This window comes from Lissotriton vulgaris, chromosome 6 (genome assembly GCF_964263255.1).
Source record: "Lissotriton vulgaris chromosome 6, aLisVul1.2, whole genome shotgun sequence".
NCBI lineage: Eukaryota > Metazoa > Chordata > Amphibia > Caudata > Salamandridae > Lissotriton > Lissotriton vulgaris.
In genome coordinates, this window is record NC_141694.1 from 820311351 (window position 1) to 820331967 (window position 20617).

The window sequence follows — 20617 nt, forward strand, 5'->3', positions numbered from 1 at the left end:
TACCTTCTTCAGCTGTTTATCCTCCTACCATCAGATCAGTTCTTCGTCAACCTTGATCAAACACTCCCTCAGTATATTTGTAATCAGTAAAAGCTTGGAATTTCTTATCAGCTAATGCTGCAGAACAAAACTAGGTTTTAGACTTATTGACGTCCACAACAAACAAACTTCATTTCTTAATTGACAAACTGTGCTAAGGTTTCTAGATCACTCTCTTCTTATTGAAATACCCTAGTGCCCTGTAGCCGAACAAGAAATCTGTCATTTTACACCTCAAACAGCCCTAATCCCAGAAGTCAGTAGTATTCTCAAAGATCTAAATCCATGATGATGACGAAAGGTATTAAAGCAGTTTAGAAAATCTATTCAAAATCCAAACTGCTCTTCTTTTCGGTAAACAAAAAAAAACACAAATTAGAGGGAAATCATATTATTTGAGGCAGTCGAAAGACTTTTGGGGTATGACTTACACCAAATATTTTGCACAGATCTAGCAGGAATTTAAAATTCGGAATCGCAAATTCTATATCTTTTTGAAGCAGAGGGTTGCTAAAACATAAAAAGGTAAACTGATTGAGTCGCCCAATATAGTTAGACCCATCAAGGAAATACTATTAACTGAGGAAAGTAGCCTACACATTATTAGTTCTTAAAAATTTAAGATTCACCTAAAATAAAAAATGTGTTTGGGCAATAGGCTAAAAGTCCTCTGTTACAGATGACATGCCACTAATTTGTCTAGATTTCTCCACCTCTAAATTCAAACCAGTGGTACCATAAACTTGTTTTATGACAGTACATAGGACAATCTAGACACACTATAGGATGCTCAGGATGCTCAGATCGGGTCTTTATGCCTCTTTACTCATATTGGTAAATCAGATAAAATTATAATGGCTAACAAATCGCTAGAGAGATCTAGACCTGCATCTCTATGGGAGTGTGAAGACAAATTCTTTAAAGTTGTTTAGTCACCATGAGCACTCGCGCTGCTTCACCTTTTACTTTCTTCTAATTCCTTTCAACTTAGATAAGACTCTAGTCATACCATGATAAAACCGGATGACCACACTTGCCTCTGTTTCTTTTAATAAGTCTGATTCCTGATTCTTTTCTTATACTCGCTTTTCCTTAATCTTGCCACTTTATTGTCTCCTTTGTCCTGTTTCCAGGTGCCTAATTATAGGTGTTCATTTGTTTAAAAAGATCTAATACGGATATAGTTTTGAATGGTGACATTGCCTTAGAGGCTGGGTTTAAACCATGATGTAGTTCCTCATATCTGTTTTTTACAGATGTCACAGAGGGCGGTAAAAGTCATATCTGACATGTTGATGGCATGTAGATGAACTAGTTAAATATCCAAAAACACTCCCTTCTCCCCAGAATAATTGGAACCTTTAATGCTACTACCCTTTTCCCTCATTCAAATGATGGTATATGTGGATACTTGATTTGATCTTTTTATTGAGTGGCAGTCACTATTCTGCCCGAAAAGTGCCATGGGTTGATAATGTTCAATTTAGTGTTCTGAAGGAGGCCCAACTGAGGCTAGGCAAGCTCTAAACGTCCATCGTGATAATCAAGCATGAAGGTCCACCTCTTCTCTTTTGGTCAGTCATTACACCTCTTTTATTGCCAGTATTTATCTTTGCGTCAATACTAAGGCAACATTGTGAGATATCCCTTATTGTCAGATCAGTTGTGGAAAAGCAGTAGTGGCTAGATCTCTGCTGCTTTACTGCCTCGTTCGTGATATTAGTTACCTATAAACTTTCTATAGTGACTCATTTGATAACCATGGTACCTTCAGCATCCTATATTTTGGCTCTTCCTGCTGTTTCTGTTCTAGATTTTTGATTTCTCACTTGTTCAAAAAAATCACCTGGATACTCTAACAACTGCCATCAGAGCGCTTTTCACCCTTTCACCCAAAGTGCTATAATATTGAATTTTCTGTATCTGTATGCATGCCACATTGCATTTTGGTGTATGCTTGGTGTATGCTTATATGTTAATACAAATGCATTTGAGTTGCCACACGCATTCACGCCTTCAAAGGCAGGCCCTCCAGTTGCACTACACTGCATGAGATTCGCCGTGATAAAATTGTCGACCCTTGACATTCTCTTTTTTGCATGGGAAATTAGTTTCCTTAAGGTGTTATGGTTTGCATTCTATTGGTATTTATATGATTGTTATGAAAATGTTCTAAAATACTGATACAGTAAGATTTTGAAAATCATAATAAACAAACACGAACAGTTGACAGTATATGTTGCACATGACAGATGCAGTGATGCATGAAACAGAGACAATTGTTGTAGAAGCACTGTGTACGTGTTTTTAACCCCTCCCATGCTCATGACGAGTTTAGCTCGTCATGAGCCACAGTGCTCCGGTGCTCATGACGAGCTGAGCTCGTCATGGCACGTGGAACGCACGCACGCTGGGCTAATTCCCCTGCTGTGCTGAGCGTTCCATTAAACGGGCGTGGTCGTGACGAGCTGAGCTTGTCATGAGCACTGGAGCACCGTGGCTCATAATGAGCTGAGCTCGTCATGAGCATGGGGGCGCTGTGCGCGCCCCCCCAGCACAGCAGGGGAATAGCCCCAGCAGTCAAGGGGTTAAAATGTGAGATGAAGAAAACAAATATTGGGTAATATTAATGCATATAAACAAAGTTACACTTATGATACATATGCTTATTAATGGTGTTTATGCTAAATAAAGTGGCCTAGTGTTTTGATGCTTTTTGCTAATATGCTCCAGTTAGAAAAGACGAGGCAAAATTGTGTAAATAATGAAGTATAAACTCATTATTCTACAGAATATTAGAGGTATTATGGTATATGAAAACCTTCAAAAGATGTTATGTTATGTTATTTATTCTTTTGTATAGCGCACGGCTACTCAAAAAGAGTGTCCCGGCGCTTTATTGGAAAAGGAAGGCTGCGACAAAATAATATAACACCGATAAAAGAAAGAACAAAGTGCCAAGCAAAACATACAAAAAAAAGATAATAGAAATATGTTTTTGGAAAAACATTAATTAATATGAATGATGTGAAAATGTATTTGTGGTAGTAGGATATTTCTAACAATAGTTATTTCCATGTCATAATTTGTGAAGTTTATACATTTCATGTGAAATATTTAATTTAATTATAATTGAGGTAAAGTTAAAGAGGTTATTCATTTCTGTGGAATGCAAACGGAAAGGCCTTCTATTCTAGATGTTTTTTCTCTGGTGTTGACCTTTACCCTGATTTAATACAATGGACTGTTGGTTGCAAAATGTAATATAACTTGTTTGTTTTGAACACTACTGTCTCTTGACATATTTCATCATTTTTTCAAATGTTCACAACATTTTTCTGTGGGAATATAATTTTAGCTATGACCGTAAGCTGCAACTTTGTATTTCTTTCCTAGCAACGGTAGGCCTGTGTGGACTTGCAAAGTTTTGTTTCTCATGATAGGCATGGGAAGCCAGCTTGATGTTTCAATCATTTTAGGTGACATGATGTAACACTAGCCATGTGATGGTCTATCGATGGTGGTGTGATGCTACGCCACTAGGACTTTACCAAAGAACTTACAAAAAAAGAAGCCCCAAAGGCAGGGCAGCGCACAAATACTGAGACACAACTAATAAGACCGATGCACACATGCATTCTCACACTCTTTTAGATGCTTTTTGAAGTGCTGTACATTGTATTGCGGACTTGGATGCTATTTGATTTTTTTAACTAACTTTGGACTGCCTGGTCTATACTCCAGTTGGCGGCTTACGGACTAAGCCTCTTTGCCAAACTTTAATTATTTCCTTAAATTCTGACAGTGCTAATGGACTCATCCTTAATAGACTCTAATTGACACTTTCTATCCACTTAGAATTTGAAATGTTAATCTACAAATTATCCTTCTGCCTATTTGGTGGTTGGACACTGAATTTTGTGGCTATGGTTGATAGGAATGCCCGCTTAAATGCTTAACACTATTATTAAAATTGGTCAATTTATAACTGAGCTACTTAAACAATTTTATGATGAATTTTGCATCTCTAATACAATAATCACTTTATTCTAATTTGTCTGAGCCTATTATCAAGTCTTGTTGATTCATCATTTGATCGTGGTTAAGGCTTTAAATGCATTGTAGGAAGAATCAGCAATCGGTGAGAGAACATCAGGCGTTGCTTCTTTTATTTTGTGTAGTGACTGTAGAGTTATTGTATAATCCTGAAACGTCCTAACTTTTTTGTCTCGCCTAGCCATCGCGTAAGCGATGCTCTGCGAGATATTTAGTGGGTCTTTTAAAAGTGCTCCCAAAGGCTGCAGGAGGATCGGGTACAGTGCATGTGCACTGGGCGCGCGCACCATTTGTCCGCCTGTAGCCTTTGGGAGCACCTTTGCGGCCGCTTTGATGTTCTCGGTGAGTTGCGTGGCCACTGAGAACATCAAAGCGGCCGTGAAAGTGATCACCATTTGCCATATGCCAAATATTAGAGACCTGGAAAATGCTGATTCGGTGCACGAAAAAGCTTATGGGCTCCAACAACAAAGGCTATCAGTTCGGCTGGCCAGCCCGCAGCCAAGCACAGTTTTGGAGCGCGCTTTGTTTACTCCGTTTGCCGTGGTTGCATATTCCACTGACTTGTATTTTTCTGGGTTGTCCCTTAAAAGTATTCCTCAATGTATGTCCTTAACAGAGCCCTTTATTTTTCATTTTATAGTTGAATCTTTTCGTTCTTTTCATTGGTCGTTTTAACCGTATAATTATCACCGCGACAAGAGCGGCACAAAGACTTATGTTCTCCATCCAATATGTCCGTCCCAGCTCAGTGCTTACACTGACCGAATTACCATCAATTAGATGCATTTTATGTCTGTATCCTTACACGTGATATCATTCCTTTCAAAAATGTATTGCACAATCTTATTGTAAATAAACATTTAAAACATGTATAGAAACAAAACGTTACTGTAAACAAATGCCCATATTTGATAAGTTACACTGATTCATTCACGACAAGTATACAGACATGCATTTCTGGTACCCAAAGAGTGTTTACTTCGCATTACTACAGTGGCTTGAGTCGGTTCCAGTCAAAGTTTGATTTGCACTTCGCCATGTTGCTTTGAAGTGGAAAATGAGTTGTCAAACACTCCAAGGACTGTAATCCGCAGCCATTGCTTAGCTTGTGTTGTGACGTGAGATCTGAGATGCATGGAAGCATGCACACTGCCGGCCGAGGAGACAACATGGATGCCGTCTATTAACCTGGTTTGCAGATGCGCAGTGTATGGATGCTTTCAAGTGACAGTCTTTAGCTTGGCTTCAAGATGCGTGCTTCAAGGCCCCAGAAGGCAGTTTTACAAATGCAGAGGGTAAAATGTAGACCACCCAACCTAGATCTTTTTTCTGAAAATGTTTTTGGCTTTGTGCAATAGCTTACATCTTTGTCAGGATCACAAATCAAGTCGTTTTTCGAGACTAAGGCACACCTTTTTTTTAGTGAAACTAAAATGTGTCCATTTACAATCATGCCATCCAATGATTAAAAAAAGTCAGATAAAGTTCTTACATTGTGGTACTATGGGTATGACATTATTACAGGTGCTTCCCATGCAGTGTTTGCATGTTTTGAAAAGTTCTAGTATTCGTAATTGTAAATGTAGCTTGACTGATTGTTTTGTTTTTAGAAAACGCAATTAGCTACTTTATGGACACACTGTGGGTTCTGTGGTTGATCTAGTAATAAATGCCTGTGCACTAAACATAAGCTGAGCTTGAAAATAAGTATATTTTGTAGAAGGAAATAAAAACTTTTTTTGTGTTAAATGATTTAAGAAAAGACAAGGAAATCACAATGTGGAGAACTGCATCTTTTGGTCTATAGACGTGGGTTGACATCTTGGAATATATTTTCTAATTTATATTGCTTATTATCTCCAATGCAATTTTAATAAATGTCACTCGGCGAAGAGTCTGTTTAGCTCTCTATTTGGAGAAGAAACATCTAAATCGATCGGGCCAGTGCTATTTGTTAATGCAGATCATGAGATACAAAGTAAATCCGTATAAATAGAACCATATGCTCCTCTTCATGCCCTTATGTTTAATTTTTGTATGTAGAAACAGCAGGATTGTATGTACATTAATCAAAAAAGTAAATGCACCAAAGTCAAGTACTGATTAAAGCATGTCCAAACAAGCACTGGGAAAGCCAATACGTCTTTCATTTGTGACCTATTGTATTTACCAATGGTTGTTAGGTATGCTTCTCAGCATCTACCTGTGTTGCAGCTTCCCATGGCGTAAGATAAAACATTCCGTGATCAAGGAAATGCTGTTTTTAATTTGTGTCCGCAAAATATTTCTATGCAACTGCTGCTCTTTTTCCTTCACATCACAGGATGTTTTGCATGTGCGAATTTTGGCACATGACCTCTGAGGCAGTGTTCAAATCATGGCTTAGTTGCAACTTTTTAATAAAGGTTTCTAAAGAAAAAGGAGCCAAACTCTGATTTTTCATAACCCGATGCCATTCCCAAGCAGACCGCTGTGCACTGTCCTGTGCTGAATAAGTAACTCAGTCTCAGCTCAGTTACCAGCACACCAAAGTTCACATCACTGAAAGCACCTTCGCAACTGACGTTAATTGGAGCCTCAGCTCTGTTTCCTTCATAAAATGCGCCTACCTCGAGACTCAATTGGGCATTGTTTGTGTCTATATATCTGCCTTCCAACAAATGTCAGTGCACGCTTTTCCACCAGGCAAACACACCACCAGCCTTCAGTGCGCCCTTCCAGACACACACACCACTAGCCGTCAGTGCACGCTTTGCCCCCAGGCGCACACACCACCAGCCGTCAGTGCACGCTTTCAACAGGCACACAAACTGCACCAGCCGTCAGTGCACGCTTTCACCAGGCATACACACCACCAGCCGTCAGTGCACACTCACCAGGCACACACACCACCAGCCATCAGTGCACAATTTCTACAGGCACACCCACCACCAGCCGTCAGTGCACGCTTTCACCAGGCATACACCACCAGCTGTCAGTGCACACTTTCAACCGGCACACACACCACCAGCCATTAATGCACGCTTCTACCAGGCACACACACCACCAGCCGTCAGTGCATGCTTCCACACACACACACACCACCAGACATCAGTGCATGCTTCCACCAGGCGCACACACACACACCCACCACCAGCTGTCAGTGCACGCTTTCAACAGGCACACACCACCAGCCGTGAGTGGACGCTTCCACCAGGCACACACACCACCAGCCATCAGTGCACGCTTCCACTAGGCACACACACCACCTGCCTGCAGTGCACACTTCCACCAGGCACATACACCACCAGCCATCAGTGCACAATTAACTGTTGTAGCAATCGCAGTATGGCGCACCTAACTTTTAAACATGTCAGTGCACGCTTTTCCACCAGACACACACACACCACCAGTCGTCAGTGCACGCTTTGCCACCAGGCACACACACCACCAGCCATCAGTGCATGCTTTCACCAGGCACACACGCCACCAGCTGTCAGTGCACCCTTCCACCAGGCACACACATCACCAGCCTTCAGTGCACGCTTCAAGACACACACACCACCAGCCGTCAGTGCACTCTTTGCCACCATGCACACACACCACCAGCCGTCAGTGCACGCTTTCAACAGGCACACACACACCACCAGCCATCCGTGCACACTTTCACCAGGCATACACACCACCGGCCGTCAGTGCACACTTTCACCAGGCACAGACACCATCAGTCGTCAGTGCATGCTTTCACCGGGCACAAACACCACCAGCCGTAAGTGCACGCTTTCACCGGGCACAAACACCACCAGTCGTCAGTGCACGGTTCCACCAGGCACACACCACCAGACGTTAGTGCATTCTTTCACCAGGCACACACACACCACCAGCCGTCAGTGAACGCTTTCACCAGGCACACACACACCACCAACCGTCAGTGCACGCTTTCACCAGGCACACACCACCAGCCGTTAGTGCACGCTTTCACGAGGCACACACACCACCAGCCGTCAGTGCACGCTTCTACCAGGCACACACACCACCAGCCTGCAGTGCACACTTCCACCAGGCACACACACCACCAGCCATGTGGGCACAATTCCTACACATCAATTTTTAATGCATCCACAATTAACTATTGTAGCAATCGCAGTATGGCACACTTTACTTTTAAACATTCATCTAAAGCGCAGCATGCCACCATTGCTACAAAAATAAATACACATTTTTTTTTGGCCTACAATTTATAGGCTTTTGTTGCAATTGGTGTTGCAATATTTCGCAATGCCAATAGCTCAAATGTAATTAATGCGAGACCTATTGCATTGCAAATGCTTGTTTAGGAGGTTGTGACTTCCGGTTGCTATTCTTTATATTTACAATATGGTCTTGAGAGTGGCGTATATAAATTTGATACCGAAGCTGTGAGTGGCTATCAATTAATTGTCTTCATTGGACCGCTAACAGTGCGTTTTAGCCATCCTAATTCAACTCCTGCACCCCCCCCCCCCCCAATCCCTATCGGTGGAGAAAGGTTTATCAGAGGATTATTGCCTCTGTGGTGACATAAAGTGAACTGATTGTCTAATGGTCTAGGGCCCCCAGTACTGTTAGAGGAGTAATATGAGAGGAGATCAAGGAAGTAGAAAATAAATAAAAATATTTTGTAAGCACGCTTACACTGCATTAAATCCTTTTCAGAAGGAAATGGATTCAAGAATTGACACATAAAATAATATTTTTGGGGATGTTTTGCTGTTTAGATCCTTTCTGTTGCGGCAGAGCTAGATATTTTTCAGCCCTTGCTGATAAGGGCTATAGGTGGAAACCTTGTTTGTAGCGCCCTCAGCCATACATCGGAAAACAATTGCTTCAGAACGTGTGAGTCGGGAAGGAGTGAATAAAGGAAGGAAGGACACAATGGCTGGGCAGTGTTGATGGGAAGTAAGAGGAACTTTTGAAAGCGAAGAAACAAGTGTTAATTGACCACCTAGCTCAGTTGCTCCCAACCTGTGGACCGAGGACTAGAAAATTAAATAATATTAACAGATTAATAACGTGTATATAAAAAAAGAAGCTAAATGTACAATTGAAAATTGTAAAATGTACTGTAAATGTGAAGGAATTTGAAATTGGAGACTAAAAATTAAATTTGTATCCTCAGATTGATTTGTAGGAGCAGTGTACTTGCATCAGAATATAGTGGCCTCAATTGAATTTAGAAAGGCTCCAACCTTAATACTAAAGTTACAATTTACATTTTTTTTATTTATATGAAATTAGCAAATTAAATAAAATGTCATTAATTGTGTATTTGTTCGAATGTATTTTTCAGTATTTTTGGGTGTAGTTTTGCGTTTTAATTCAATGACAATGTTTAAGCTGGGGCTTCAGGAAGAAGTCATGACTCAGTGGGGGCTCCTCATACTCCAATAATGATAGGGGAGGGGGTGATGTTCCAGTAATGATTAATCGGGAGTCCCCAGAAGTCAAAAGGTTGAGAACCACTGATCTAGGTCTTGGAAGTTTCGCCTCTGACACCAAGAAGGTTGTATCTACCTTGAAGGGCTGCACAATGGAACTTGCTTGATCTGTGAGTTAGTTACGACAGTACGACTGCTCTGTCTCTGTAAGCAAAATATTTTATGTTTTATATTTTCTCTAACAAACATGCATGTTTTTTGTAAGAAAGGAGCATTATCATTTTGACGCTCAGATTTAGAAGTGCATCATTTAAGTTCCTTTTCTCCTGAAGTGCCACAGCACTTTGTGCTGAGGTGAGACTGTTGTGTCTAGTAAGGGTGGTCTGTAATGTCTTTCTGCAGGGGTTGTCTCTAGTAAAATCTGAGCACTTTTTGTTGTGGTACAGTAGGGCATGCAATTAAAGAGTCCTTTTACAGCATTCCCCTTCTCCTCCTCCCACAGCTCAATACACAGTATGCCATGATGTGACTAGGAAAGGGGCAGGCTTAAAAAGAAACACAGAGGGGAGTAATTGAAGTGGAAAAAGGAAGGAGTGCTGAATATAGTAACAAACAAGGTTCATATGTAGCATGGATTGAAATCAGGGAGCTGTTGAGTCTGTTTGCACTGTACGTATATGGTGTTAGAGCTGGAGTGCAAGTTCGTACCTATTGGGTCGAGAGGAGGCGGGGTGTGTGTCGGTGTTTTGCCTGTACTTCTCTTAGTACGTTGCTTTTGTGTCTGCTGTGTGTAGAAAAGAAGCCTGTCCTTACTGTTTGATCTGTGCCCATTACCTATGTGTAAGGATGCTCGTAGTGCTGATGAATAAATAAATAGAAATCCTGCACTTCTGTTGCTTGTTTTGAGTGTGAAGAAAACTTGGGCCTATTCCCCATAATGTAACTGTTGTATGTATAGTAGTTATACTGAAAAGAATCACTTTCACGGAACAAAAGACAAAAGGATTAGCTTTGTTATTGTTGGTTTGCCTCTAGTTTCATTTTCATTCGTCAAAATATTTAGTAATTGTGCATATGTGAGGTAATGTAATTAAGTCACAAGCTGTGGAAGGTTTCTTATGCCTTCTTGTTACCTCTGACACTGTGCATCTGCAGCAGCCTTGAAGTGTGCAGTGAGAAAGTGTATCTTTTGGAACGACTCGCTGTCTCCTCGCTTTGCTCTCTCTGATGTAGTACTTGCTCCCGGCTGAGGACAACACTATACCTAACAAACTCAACATTGCACCTACACTACTTTGCTCTTCACTCTGCTTCTTATTCTCTTTTTAATTCTTTCTCAAAGACTTTGGGACTGCTGCGAGATTTGGAACTTGTGGTATGAGTTTGGACAGGGAGGGCGATAAACCTCCACCACCCTAGGGTTCACTCCCCAGCGACTGGCCGGGAATTAGACATGGGGGGGAGGGAGTTGGGGTGGGGAGGAAGGGGTTGGGGAAGTTACAACAGTTCTATAGTTGGGTTTTTTTTACGTTAGATTGGCATAACGGTCACATGGTCACTCAAATACACGCGCTCACCTGTTGCCCCCCTCCCGGGATATACTCAGACCACATGGCCTTATGGCTCCATTGAATGAACATAGACCCCACACAGACGGAATGGTAACAGACCCCTATAAGATACTCACATGAAATGTAAATGGGCTAGGAGATAAAATTAAGAGAGGGCTGGTTTCCTATTGCAGGAGACCCACCTCCAGGGTACAAAGTGTGGGTTTCTGGCGAGAGGACCATATACAGTACTAGCACACGCGGGATACACAGAGGGCTCCCGGGGGGTGACTATCCTGTTTAAAAAATCCCCCCCCCTTTTAAGGTGACTCGGGCATGGACAGACCCCCAATGGACATACATGGGAGTGTCAGGGACATGGGGTAGACGGAGGGTCACAATAGTCTCGGTCTATGCTCCCCCGAAGCTACAGGCCAGGAATCTCCATGGACTGGCTGATATCCTGCTAGATACACCAGACACATTAAACATTATAGGGGGTGACTTCAACAACGCCATGTCCGTCCCCATGGACAGCTTAGGGAACCGTATTGACCACTCCCCAACTACGCAATTGGCCAGGGTTATGGACACATTGCGTCTGATGGACGTGTGGCGGCTTCTTCACCCGGACACCAGAAGCTATTCTTACTATTCGGATGCACATAAGGTGCACTCTCGACTGGACTACATCTTTCTCCCGCGGCGGGCCGCAGGGACTGACTGTGAGGCGAATACCTGGCACGGGGGATCTCTGACCATTCTCCCCTTCTGGTTAGGTCAGGAGGGAGGCCTAGGGCGAAAGGAGGAAACTGGAGGTTGACTGCTTGGGACCTGCAGAACACCAAGATATTGCGAGGTCTTAGGGCTGACATGACAGTGTATATTGTGGAAATGTAGGATCAGTGCAATCAGGAGTTACAGTGTGGGAAGCTTACAAGACAGTGCTCTGTGATAGGGCCCAAAATCGAATATCGTGGGAGAAGCGGAAAGCACAAGAGGAGCTTAATGCTTTGGAAATCCAAAATGTTAGAGCTAGAACAATGCTATCTGGCGGGGCGTGACCCACAGGTCCTCCGACGCCTGAATGACACACAACAGCGCTATCGAGCCCTAGTAACGGACGAGGCTATAACGCAGGCACAGGCGACCCTACATAGATTATATGATGTTCGAGATACATCTGGTAAACTCTTAGCCTGGCTCAGCCGTAAGGAAATGGACACCCGATGGATAGAAAGCATAGTGAACCAACAGGGACAGTCGCAGAAGGGAGACACACAGATAGTTCAGACATTTGCCTCCTATTTTAAGGATTTCTATGAGGCCAGGGATTTGGGTGACCCGGAGGAGATTCTGGCTTATCTCCCTACTATTCAAACCCCGATTTTAGCGGGTGAAGATAAGGAGGCCCTTGAAGCCGACATATCTGTCACTGAAATTAAAGAGGCAATAACTAGAATATGCCCTGGGAAGTCCCAAGGCCCGAATGGACTCCCAGCCGAATAAAAAAAAAAAGGGGCAGACCTCCTGACGGTGCACTTGTTAGCGCTGTTTAGGGATGCGGCCCAAGAGGGTACCCTCCTGCTAGATCTTAGGCTGGCCACGATCATTCCCATCTACAAACTGGGAAAGCCACACGAGGATTGCGCATCCTATCACCCAATCTCTCTCCTCAATGTGGAGGTTAAGCTACTGGCAACGATATTGATCCTCCGCTTGCGCCAAGTAATCTCAGGCCTGGTGTATCAAGACCAGACAGGCTTCTTACCAGACAGGGCGACCAGACAGAATCTTCGGCGGACCCATAACGGGCTTATGGCGGTACAGGGACGGGAGGACCCACACATGTTCCTCTCCCTAGATGCCGAAAAAGCGTTGGACGCTGTACATTGGCCTCTTTTGGAGGCGACTTTGGTGGTCAAGTTCGGCATCGGCCCCAAATTCAGACAATGGGTGGGACTCCTATATGCGGACCCCAGGGCACGGGTTAAAGTAGATGGGATATTATCTGAGGACTTCCCCATTAGAAGGGAGACCCGACAGGGATGCCCTCTGTCCCCACTATTATTCGCCCTCACCATTGAAATAGTGGTTTGTGAGGTCAGACAGACAGAAGGATACGGAGGTTCCAAATATCACAGACTGACTCAAAGGAACAAAAGATCTCGCTCTATGCGGACGATATCCTGTTATACGTTGCTCAGCGGGCTACTATGGTCCCTGCACTGTTCTGACTTCTGGGCAGGTATGGCTCCTTCTCGAGCTATGCGATAAACTGGCATAAATCGATCCTGTATAGCCCATAAACTGAGACGTGTCCCCCTCTCCCTCCGGCTCTCCAGGCAACGCAGACGAGATTCACGTACTTGGGGATCTACTTAACCACGGATAGAAACCTCTCCTGCCAAAGAAACATTCAGCGAGTCATAACAAACTTTGCAGCTGATTCTGTACGATGGAAAGCCCTCCCTCTCACGATACTTGGCCGTGCTGCAATGTTTAAAATGATTACATTGTCCCGCTTCTTGCATGCCCTCCAAAATAAATATTTCCCTCTTCCTAGACAGATGTTTAGGGTGATAGATGCAGAAGTGCGCTCCCTGTTGTGGTTGGGGAAGCAACCAAGGATAGCCCTAAGTACGTTACAGAGAAACCAGTATAATGGAGGGATTTCCCTGCCAGACATTGAGGCGTACTACTGGGCAGAGCATTTGGCACCGATAAATGAATGGTTCCATGCCCCAGCTGATCACCCCACCTACAGGTTAGAAAGGGACACCATGGCACGTCGCTCCTGTTTATTTTATTTATATGGAGGCACAGGTAGGAGACGACTACTCTCGGCCACGCAAATAACCATAGAGGTATGGGATAGGGCGACAAAGGTACTGGGATGGACACGCAGCCAACATAACAGACGCCGATATGGAGCTGTACCTAGTTGAAGGAGTTTCACAAACTCAGGGTCTTTGGAAGGTGGGATGACTCGGAATCTCTACTTTGGGGGATGTGGTGGTGAAGGGGGATCTTAAACCCTTTAGGACTCTGGCAACAGAGTATGGGTTGCACCTCACCCAAATTTTTAAATTCGCACAATTGCGACATGCATGGAGAGCTGAGAGTTCGCTCTCCTCTCCCCTGCCAGAATATGCCCCGCTGGAGGGTCGCCTACTGCAAGAACAGATATCTAACAAGACTCCCTTCCAGGCCCTCTGCTCTTCATTAAACAACTTCTTTATCGAGAAGATTGTAAAAATTAAATCCAACATTTCCGTTACTCCTTTTACTCCACCTCACTCTGTCCCCTCTGCACCTAAATCTTCCTTTTCCTCTTTTCCGCCCCTCTCCTTGGACTCTTTTCTAGCTCTGCTCACTAAAACCAAGTCTGGCTCTCCCACTGATTGTGCCCCTGCCCGCATTCTTAAAACTCTCTTTTCTTCCTGCCCTGCTACCCCTCTTTCCTTCCTCAATGCCTCTCTTTCCACCGGATTGGTCCCTTCTTCATTTAAATCTGCTATTGTTTCCCCCATTCTTAATAAACCTGGTCTTGATCCCTCTCTCCCTTCTAACTTCAGACCTATCTCTCTTCTTCCCTATCTTGCTAAAATTCTGGAATCTTACGTCACCTCCTGTCTCTCTGCTTATGTTGAACAGAACCAACTCCTTGCTTCTCACCAAGCAGGTTTCCGCTCGGGTCATTCGACCGAAACCGTGGTGCTAGCCGTCCTTGACGAGCTCAAAGCCAAGGCCGACGTCAACTCTCCCCAAGCTTTGATTCTCCTCGACCTGTCCGCTGCGTTTGACACGGTCGACCATAACATTCTTTTGGACCGTGTCAGCGCAGCGGGCATACGAGGCCCTGCCCTTTCTTGGATCACGTCCTTTTTGACAGGACGTTCTCAAGCTGTTCACCTCCCTGGCTTTTCCGCTCTCACCCTCCCGGTGCCCTGTGGGGTTCCCCAAGGTTCCTCCCTTTCTCCCCTCCTCTTCAATCTCTACATCCATCCACTTATCTCTTCCCTCCTTGAGCTGGGGGTCTCTGTGTATAACTACGCAGATGACCTCCAGCTCGTCTTTGATCTTTCTTCCTCTTCTCACTCCCTATCTTTCTTCCACTCCACCATGGTCTTCATTTCTGGGTGGATGAGCGCCAACCACCTCAAGCTCAATCCAGATAAGACTGTGCTTGTCCTGACTGGCGGCTCATCCAGCCCTTGGTCCCCTGCTTTCTGGCCCCCTATTCTTGGCCCCCCTCCCACCCCGGTTCCCTCCGTCAAAACACTGGGCATTAAGGTCAGTCAGGACCTGTCCATGCACGGCCAGGTCAGTGCCGTGGTGTCCTCCTGCTTCCTTTCCCTCCGGATGATCCGGAAAATCTCCCGCTTCTTTTCTCTTGACTCTCTCAAAATCATTATTTCTGCCCTCATCACTTCCCGCCTTGATTATGGCAATAGCTTGTTCGCAGGCATTCCTGCCTACGAAACCCGCCGCCTTCAAGCTATCCAAAATCAGGCTGCCCGTCTCATTTTTCACTTGCCCAAAACTCATCACATCACTCCTGTCCTCAAATCCCTCCACTGGTTACCCATTTTGCAGAGATCTTTGTTCAAGCTAGGGTGCCTTGTTTATCGGGCCCTTGATCACTCTGCACCAGCTTTTATCAATTCTCTGATTTCCCTTCACACCCCTGCCCGCACTCTCCGTTCATCTTCTTCGGCCCTCTTCACTGTCCCCCGTTTCCACAAATCTCGCACTGGTGGAACTAGATGTTCGAGGCATATGGGCTGCAGATGGTACATTATGAATAGATCGCCATCTGGTGTTGGGCTCGGATGATTGCACTTTGTTTTTCTCTTGGAGAGTCTTTTGTATCTTGGTGACTCCTCCCTTGGTTGGTAGTGCGCATGGGCATCGGCTCCATCCTTAGATTGTTTTTTTCCGCCATCGGGTTCGGATGAGGATCGAGATGCTCCAGATCAACTTCAGAAGAAAGTGATTTATCGACGCGTATTCCCTTTCCAATTCGACGGTATTGTTATCGAACGCGTTCATTTTCCATTCCGACGCGTTGCAAATAAAAGATCGAAGAGAAAAACTTGAATCTACGTCGAAGAACAGGAGGCCTTTTTCGACGCAGTCAAGCCCGGGGTCCATGGAAAGGACTCCATTCAAAAAATGTCCAAAGTGTGGTGCTAAGTTCCCACACAAGGACCTACACGAGGTGTGCAACCTCTGTCTATCGCTGTTCTTGCACCCCGGTTCTGGAACTCCCTTCCTCTCTCTATGCGTTCCATCCCTATTTTTTCACACTTCCATAAAGCGCTCAAAACTTTTCTGTTTGCCCTGGCCTACCCCCGCTAATCCTCCTGGCCCTGTCTGTTCTGTTCTTTAGAGCTCTCAGCGCCAGGAAGCCGTTTTGGCCATCGTGCGCTCTACAAATAATTTCATTCATTTATTCATAGTATCTTTTACGTATAGGAATCTGAACAATAACATGCCAGATAGACTTAAGAAACTGAGAGAAACTTGGGAACAGAACCTGGGCACGATGGACACAGTAGATTGGGAGGCTGCCCTGATGCACCATAGAGAAGTGGCGATTAAATCCCGCCTCCGAATCATCCGATACAAGATACTACACAGGATGTGTTGTGATAGGGTTTCACTACACCGAATGGGCCGGGCCAGTGATTCAAATTGTCTCCGTTGTAGACACCCGCAGGGGGACTTCTATCATATCATCTGGGACTGCCCCACCATCCACACTTACTGGACACAAGTATTGGGAGAGATGAGTAAGGTGCTAGAGGCCACACTTCCTCTGGAAACTAAATTCATACTACTGGGGATAACCAATGATATAGACCTGAGCCACCCACACCTGATCTTCGCACTGTTGGCCTTAAGGGTAGCAAAGAGAGACGTGGCACGGGCGGGGGGCGTCATCTCCCCCTCAATTAGGAGAATGGAAGAGGGTTATGGATATGTAGAGGGCGGCAGAAAGGGTTACATACAAAGCGAGAGGGTGCCCCCGGAAATTCCGTAGAGTATGGGGGAAATGGAGAAGGTACCATGGTCTGGATGGGGGTCTGGGAACTGATTAACACAATGTGGGTCCTCTTGAATTATGCGGTGCTCCGTGATGGTGTGTGGGTGGACATGTGCCTTAGACCATGGGGGAGCTTCTGCAGGGGAGAAAGAGGACTATCAAAAGCCTCACTTATGACAGAGCTGGATTTCGTTTGGTTGTTTGACATGGAGATGATAATGTGGGTTGTGGGTGGGGGGGTGGGCGTATTCGGGCGCGTGGATGACTACTTGTGACATGCCAGTTGTTTTTTTATTGGTTAAAAATGCAAATAAAAATATATATATTAAAAAAATGCAACTACACTAAATCAATGATGCAACAATACTGAAACTGCACCACGAAAACTCTACACCGCTGTAACTCTATTACAATAGTATTGCAACTACAAAATTTACACTTTGACAACTTCACAACTCAAACACTACTACATCATGATCAAACACCACAACAACAAAACTACATTTACGATATGACATTGCAACAACGCTACAAATAAAATACTATCAGTTCGAATTGACACATTTTGCGGTATAGAACCCAAGCCATATCACAACACTGCCCTAGTTACAATTTAGTACTATTATACTACAGTCCTACACCACCTGTGGCTACCAGATCAAAGCATCAGTACTGTACCAATACTGCTCAACAGTGCGTCAGAAGTATTATAAATCCACAGTGCAACATGTGTATCCTGATTTCCACAGTAAATGTATTCTTGCTGTCAGTTGTTCTCACAGGCTTACCACAAACTTGCGGCTCTAAAGTACAGAAGTATAATGCAACCTTACCCATTATATTTGTTAATGCTTGTCGTAAATGCTTCTCTTTTAGCATAGCTAAATTAATACAAAAAGTTGAAAGGTGAAGATTACTAAGCCGAAGAGGGGTTTTCCCATTATTGTTCATTGTTGCTCTTTTTTTAACATTCATATGTGATTTCTTCTGACTTCACTTGTTTCACTTCTTTGGCTCCCGTTATTTTGGTTCTACTTACCTGAAGAAAAGTAGGTAAAAATGCCTTTGGATCTTGTGTGTGTGTTTTTGTTTCTAAATGAGTTTGAACCCATGGTTTGGTCCTATTTTAAAATTGCCTCTGTTTCAGAGGCAACTCTATAAAAAAGGTGTTATATTTCTTATCTAAGGAAAGCTGCCATGTGGTGGTTATTTCAGGGCTTGATTTAGTAATGCGTTGTATAAATTCATCTCCTAACAAATATTAGACCGAATACAGAAAGTGAAGAATATTTATATCTCCTTCAGAAGTACCAATCTGGATATCGTAGAAGCACCCATGGGCTTCCCGTTAAGAAGCAAATTCATCACTGGCGTGGCCTTTACAATTTTAACCAGAAGTGTATAAAAATGCACAATAATTAACCTGATATCAGTAAGAGCTTCTCTTTGTTCAGATGATTAGCTTCTGTTCATGCTTTCTTGGAATTGAGTATAAAACTCATGAGAGTAGATTTGCTGTCTTGGATACTAAAGAGTGGATTGATCTTAGAGTACCAATTTGCCCCTACCAGTCACTAGCCTTTATGATACATTGTCTATTACCTCAAGTAGTCAATATTTTTATCTCTCTTGTCTTGCTTTATGTGAATATACGTGTGGTTCCACTGTATGTGCTTGATATGTAAATCGGTTGTGCTTGGTGTGCAAGAGGCTATACGAACCCGTCTTAGAAAACCATCAGCACATGTTTGTGAAATATAATCCCCTAGGGGAATCTTGCTTTCAAGCTTCCGCAAATTATTGCATCAAATCAGAGAGCATTCTGCAAGCATTCTACATAGCCTCATAGTGCCAAACTTTGAAAACATGTGAACGCATTTTTATACCTGAACCACTGTCAGTAGTGCAGTGAGAGCTTACAATGTTTATTTAGAGCGCTCACCCTAATAATAAAGGCTGTCAATTAATGAACCATAAATACAGGTTTGAACAGCATTAACATATGAACAAAAACATTACATTAACTGTAGACAGTGCCCTTCCCTAATCCATAATGGTACTGCAAACTGACAGCCAAGGGTTTGTGCTGCAGGGGGTTGAGCCTTCTTGTCCCAAGGACAAAATGCACATAAAAGTGTGTTGCCCTTGACCCCAAACAATATGTCCTGGGCGTCGGGCTATAGGAATTCCACATCCCTGTAAAGGTGTTATGACAAACTGATAAGGGTGTCACTGAAATAGAGTGTATGAGACAGAAGAGATGGGCTGAACCAACTGAGAGCACTAGGGAAGAGAGTTACATTAATATCAGTAAAGTAAAGAAAGTGCCTGCAAGAGACATCCTTAATCACAGTTTGATTTATAAAGTACTAATTTAGTTTAAATCGAGTTGAATGTACATGGTTACTTGGTCTTTGAAACTGTACTTGATATGAATAATATCAGTATTTGCAATCGGTTGCAACATTATTGGTATCATTGTAAAACTGTTGTATTTCTAGGTAGAGCTGTAAATCCATTAGAAAGAAGGTAATTTAAGTGACCAGTAATTTGTCTGGTTTCATGCTCTCGTAACTTATAGAAAGTAAACATTATATTGTTTATCACAGCACACAATCTAAAAATCTTGCCTCTCTATAGCCAATGCAGCACAATAATGTCCACTAAAATAACAACATAGTAGCTGAATCCATAACCCGGTCAGTTACATTTCCACATAAAATATTCATAGAAAAAGATTCTAATAGTGTATTAAATAGTGATTGACTTATGAAGTGAATAGTTGAAGTCGTCTACCACAGAAGAGGAAGTCTTTGTCACAAATGATCAGACATGAAAACTTTACATACCTGGTTTTAGGAACTCTACTGCCAAACGTTTTTTAAGTAAAGTCACAACAAGGTCGAATTTTGTTTTTATTTTGTTAGGTGTATGCTGCTGTAATGATAGTAAATATTTTTATTTAATATCTTTAATTTTGGTCTATTCTCTTCTTATGGAAGGTAATAAATCACTATATTGTGAGATGTGTACTATATGAAAAAGCTGGTTCTAACCTGTCTCTACCAAAGCCAGCTATAAAAAAAATAACTTTTCTATTTATGCAGGGTGTGTGGCTGGATGGATTTATTATTACGGTTGTGATTATTTTCTTTAAATTACAGTATAATTTGTCACATTATTAGCTCATTAGTTTATCTGTCCGTTGCAGGGTGCAACAAAATTTCATTTTGCATGAGAGTTAGAGTAAACATTTTAGAATATCTGATTCACGAAGTTTTTGGTACCTCAGGTTCACATAACACAGTTTGCAATGAAGATTTCACACACTGATTCACAGACTAAGGATTCGTAGGATTTTACCCTGCAAAGTGCATTTATGTCCACAGATAGCCTGCCATTTTTGTGAAATGGGGCATTCCTGGGAAAAGCATGCCTGAACTTGGCACCTGCACCGATTCCTGGAATTACAACAGTTTCAGATTTTATTAATCTCAAGGCTCACGTATTAATGGCCTTAA

The 20617-nt window shown here is 43.2% G+C and overlaps 1 protein-coding gene across 3 annotated transcripts in view; it reads left to right on the forward strand.

Annotated features, from left to right (window-relative positions):
• Positions 1 to 20617, forward strand: part of CEP170 (centrosomal protein 170) — a 598101-nt gene that overhangs the window by 356465 nt on the left and 221019 nt on the right. The gene's annotated exons all lie outside the window — the stretch shown is intronic.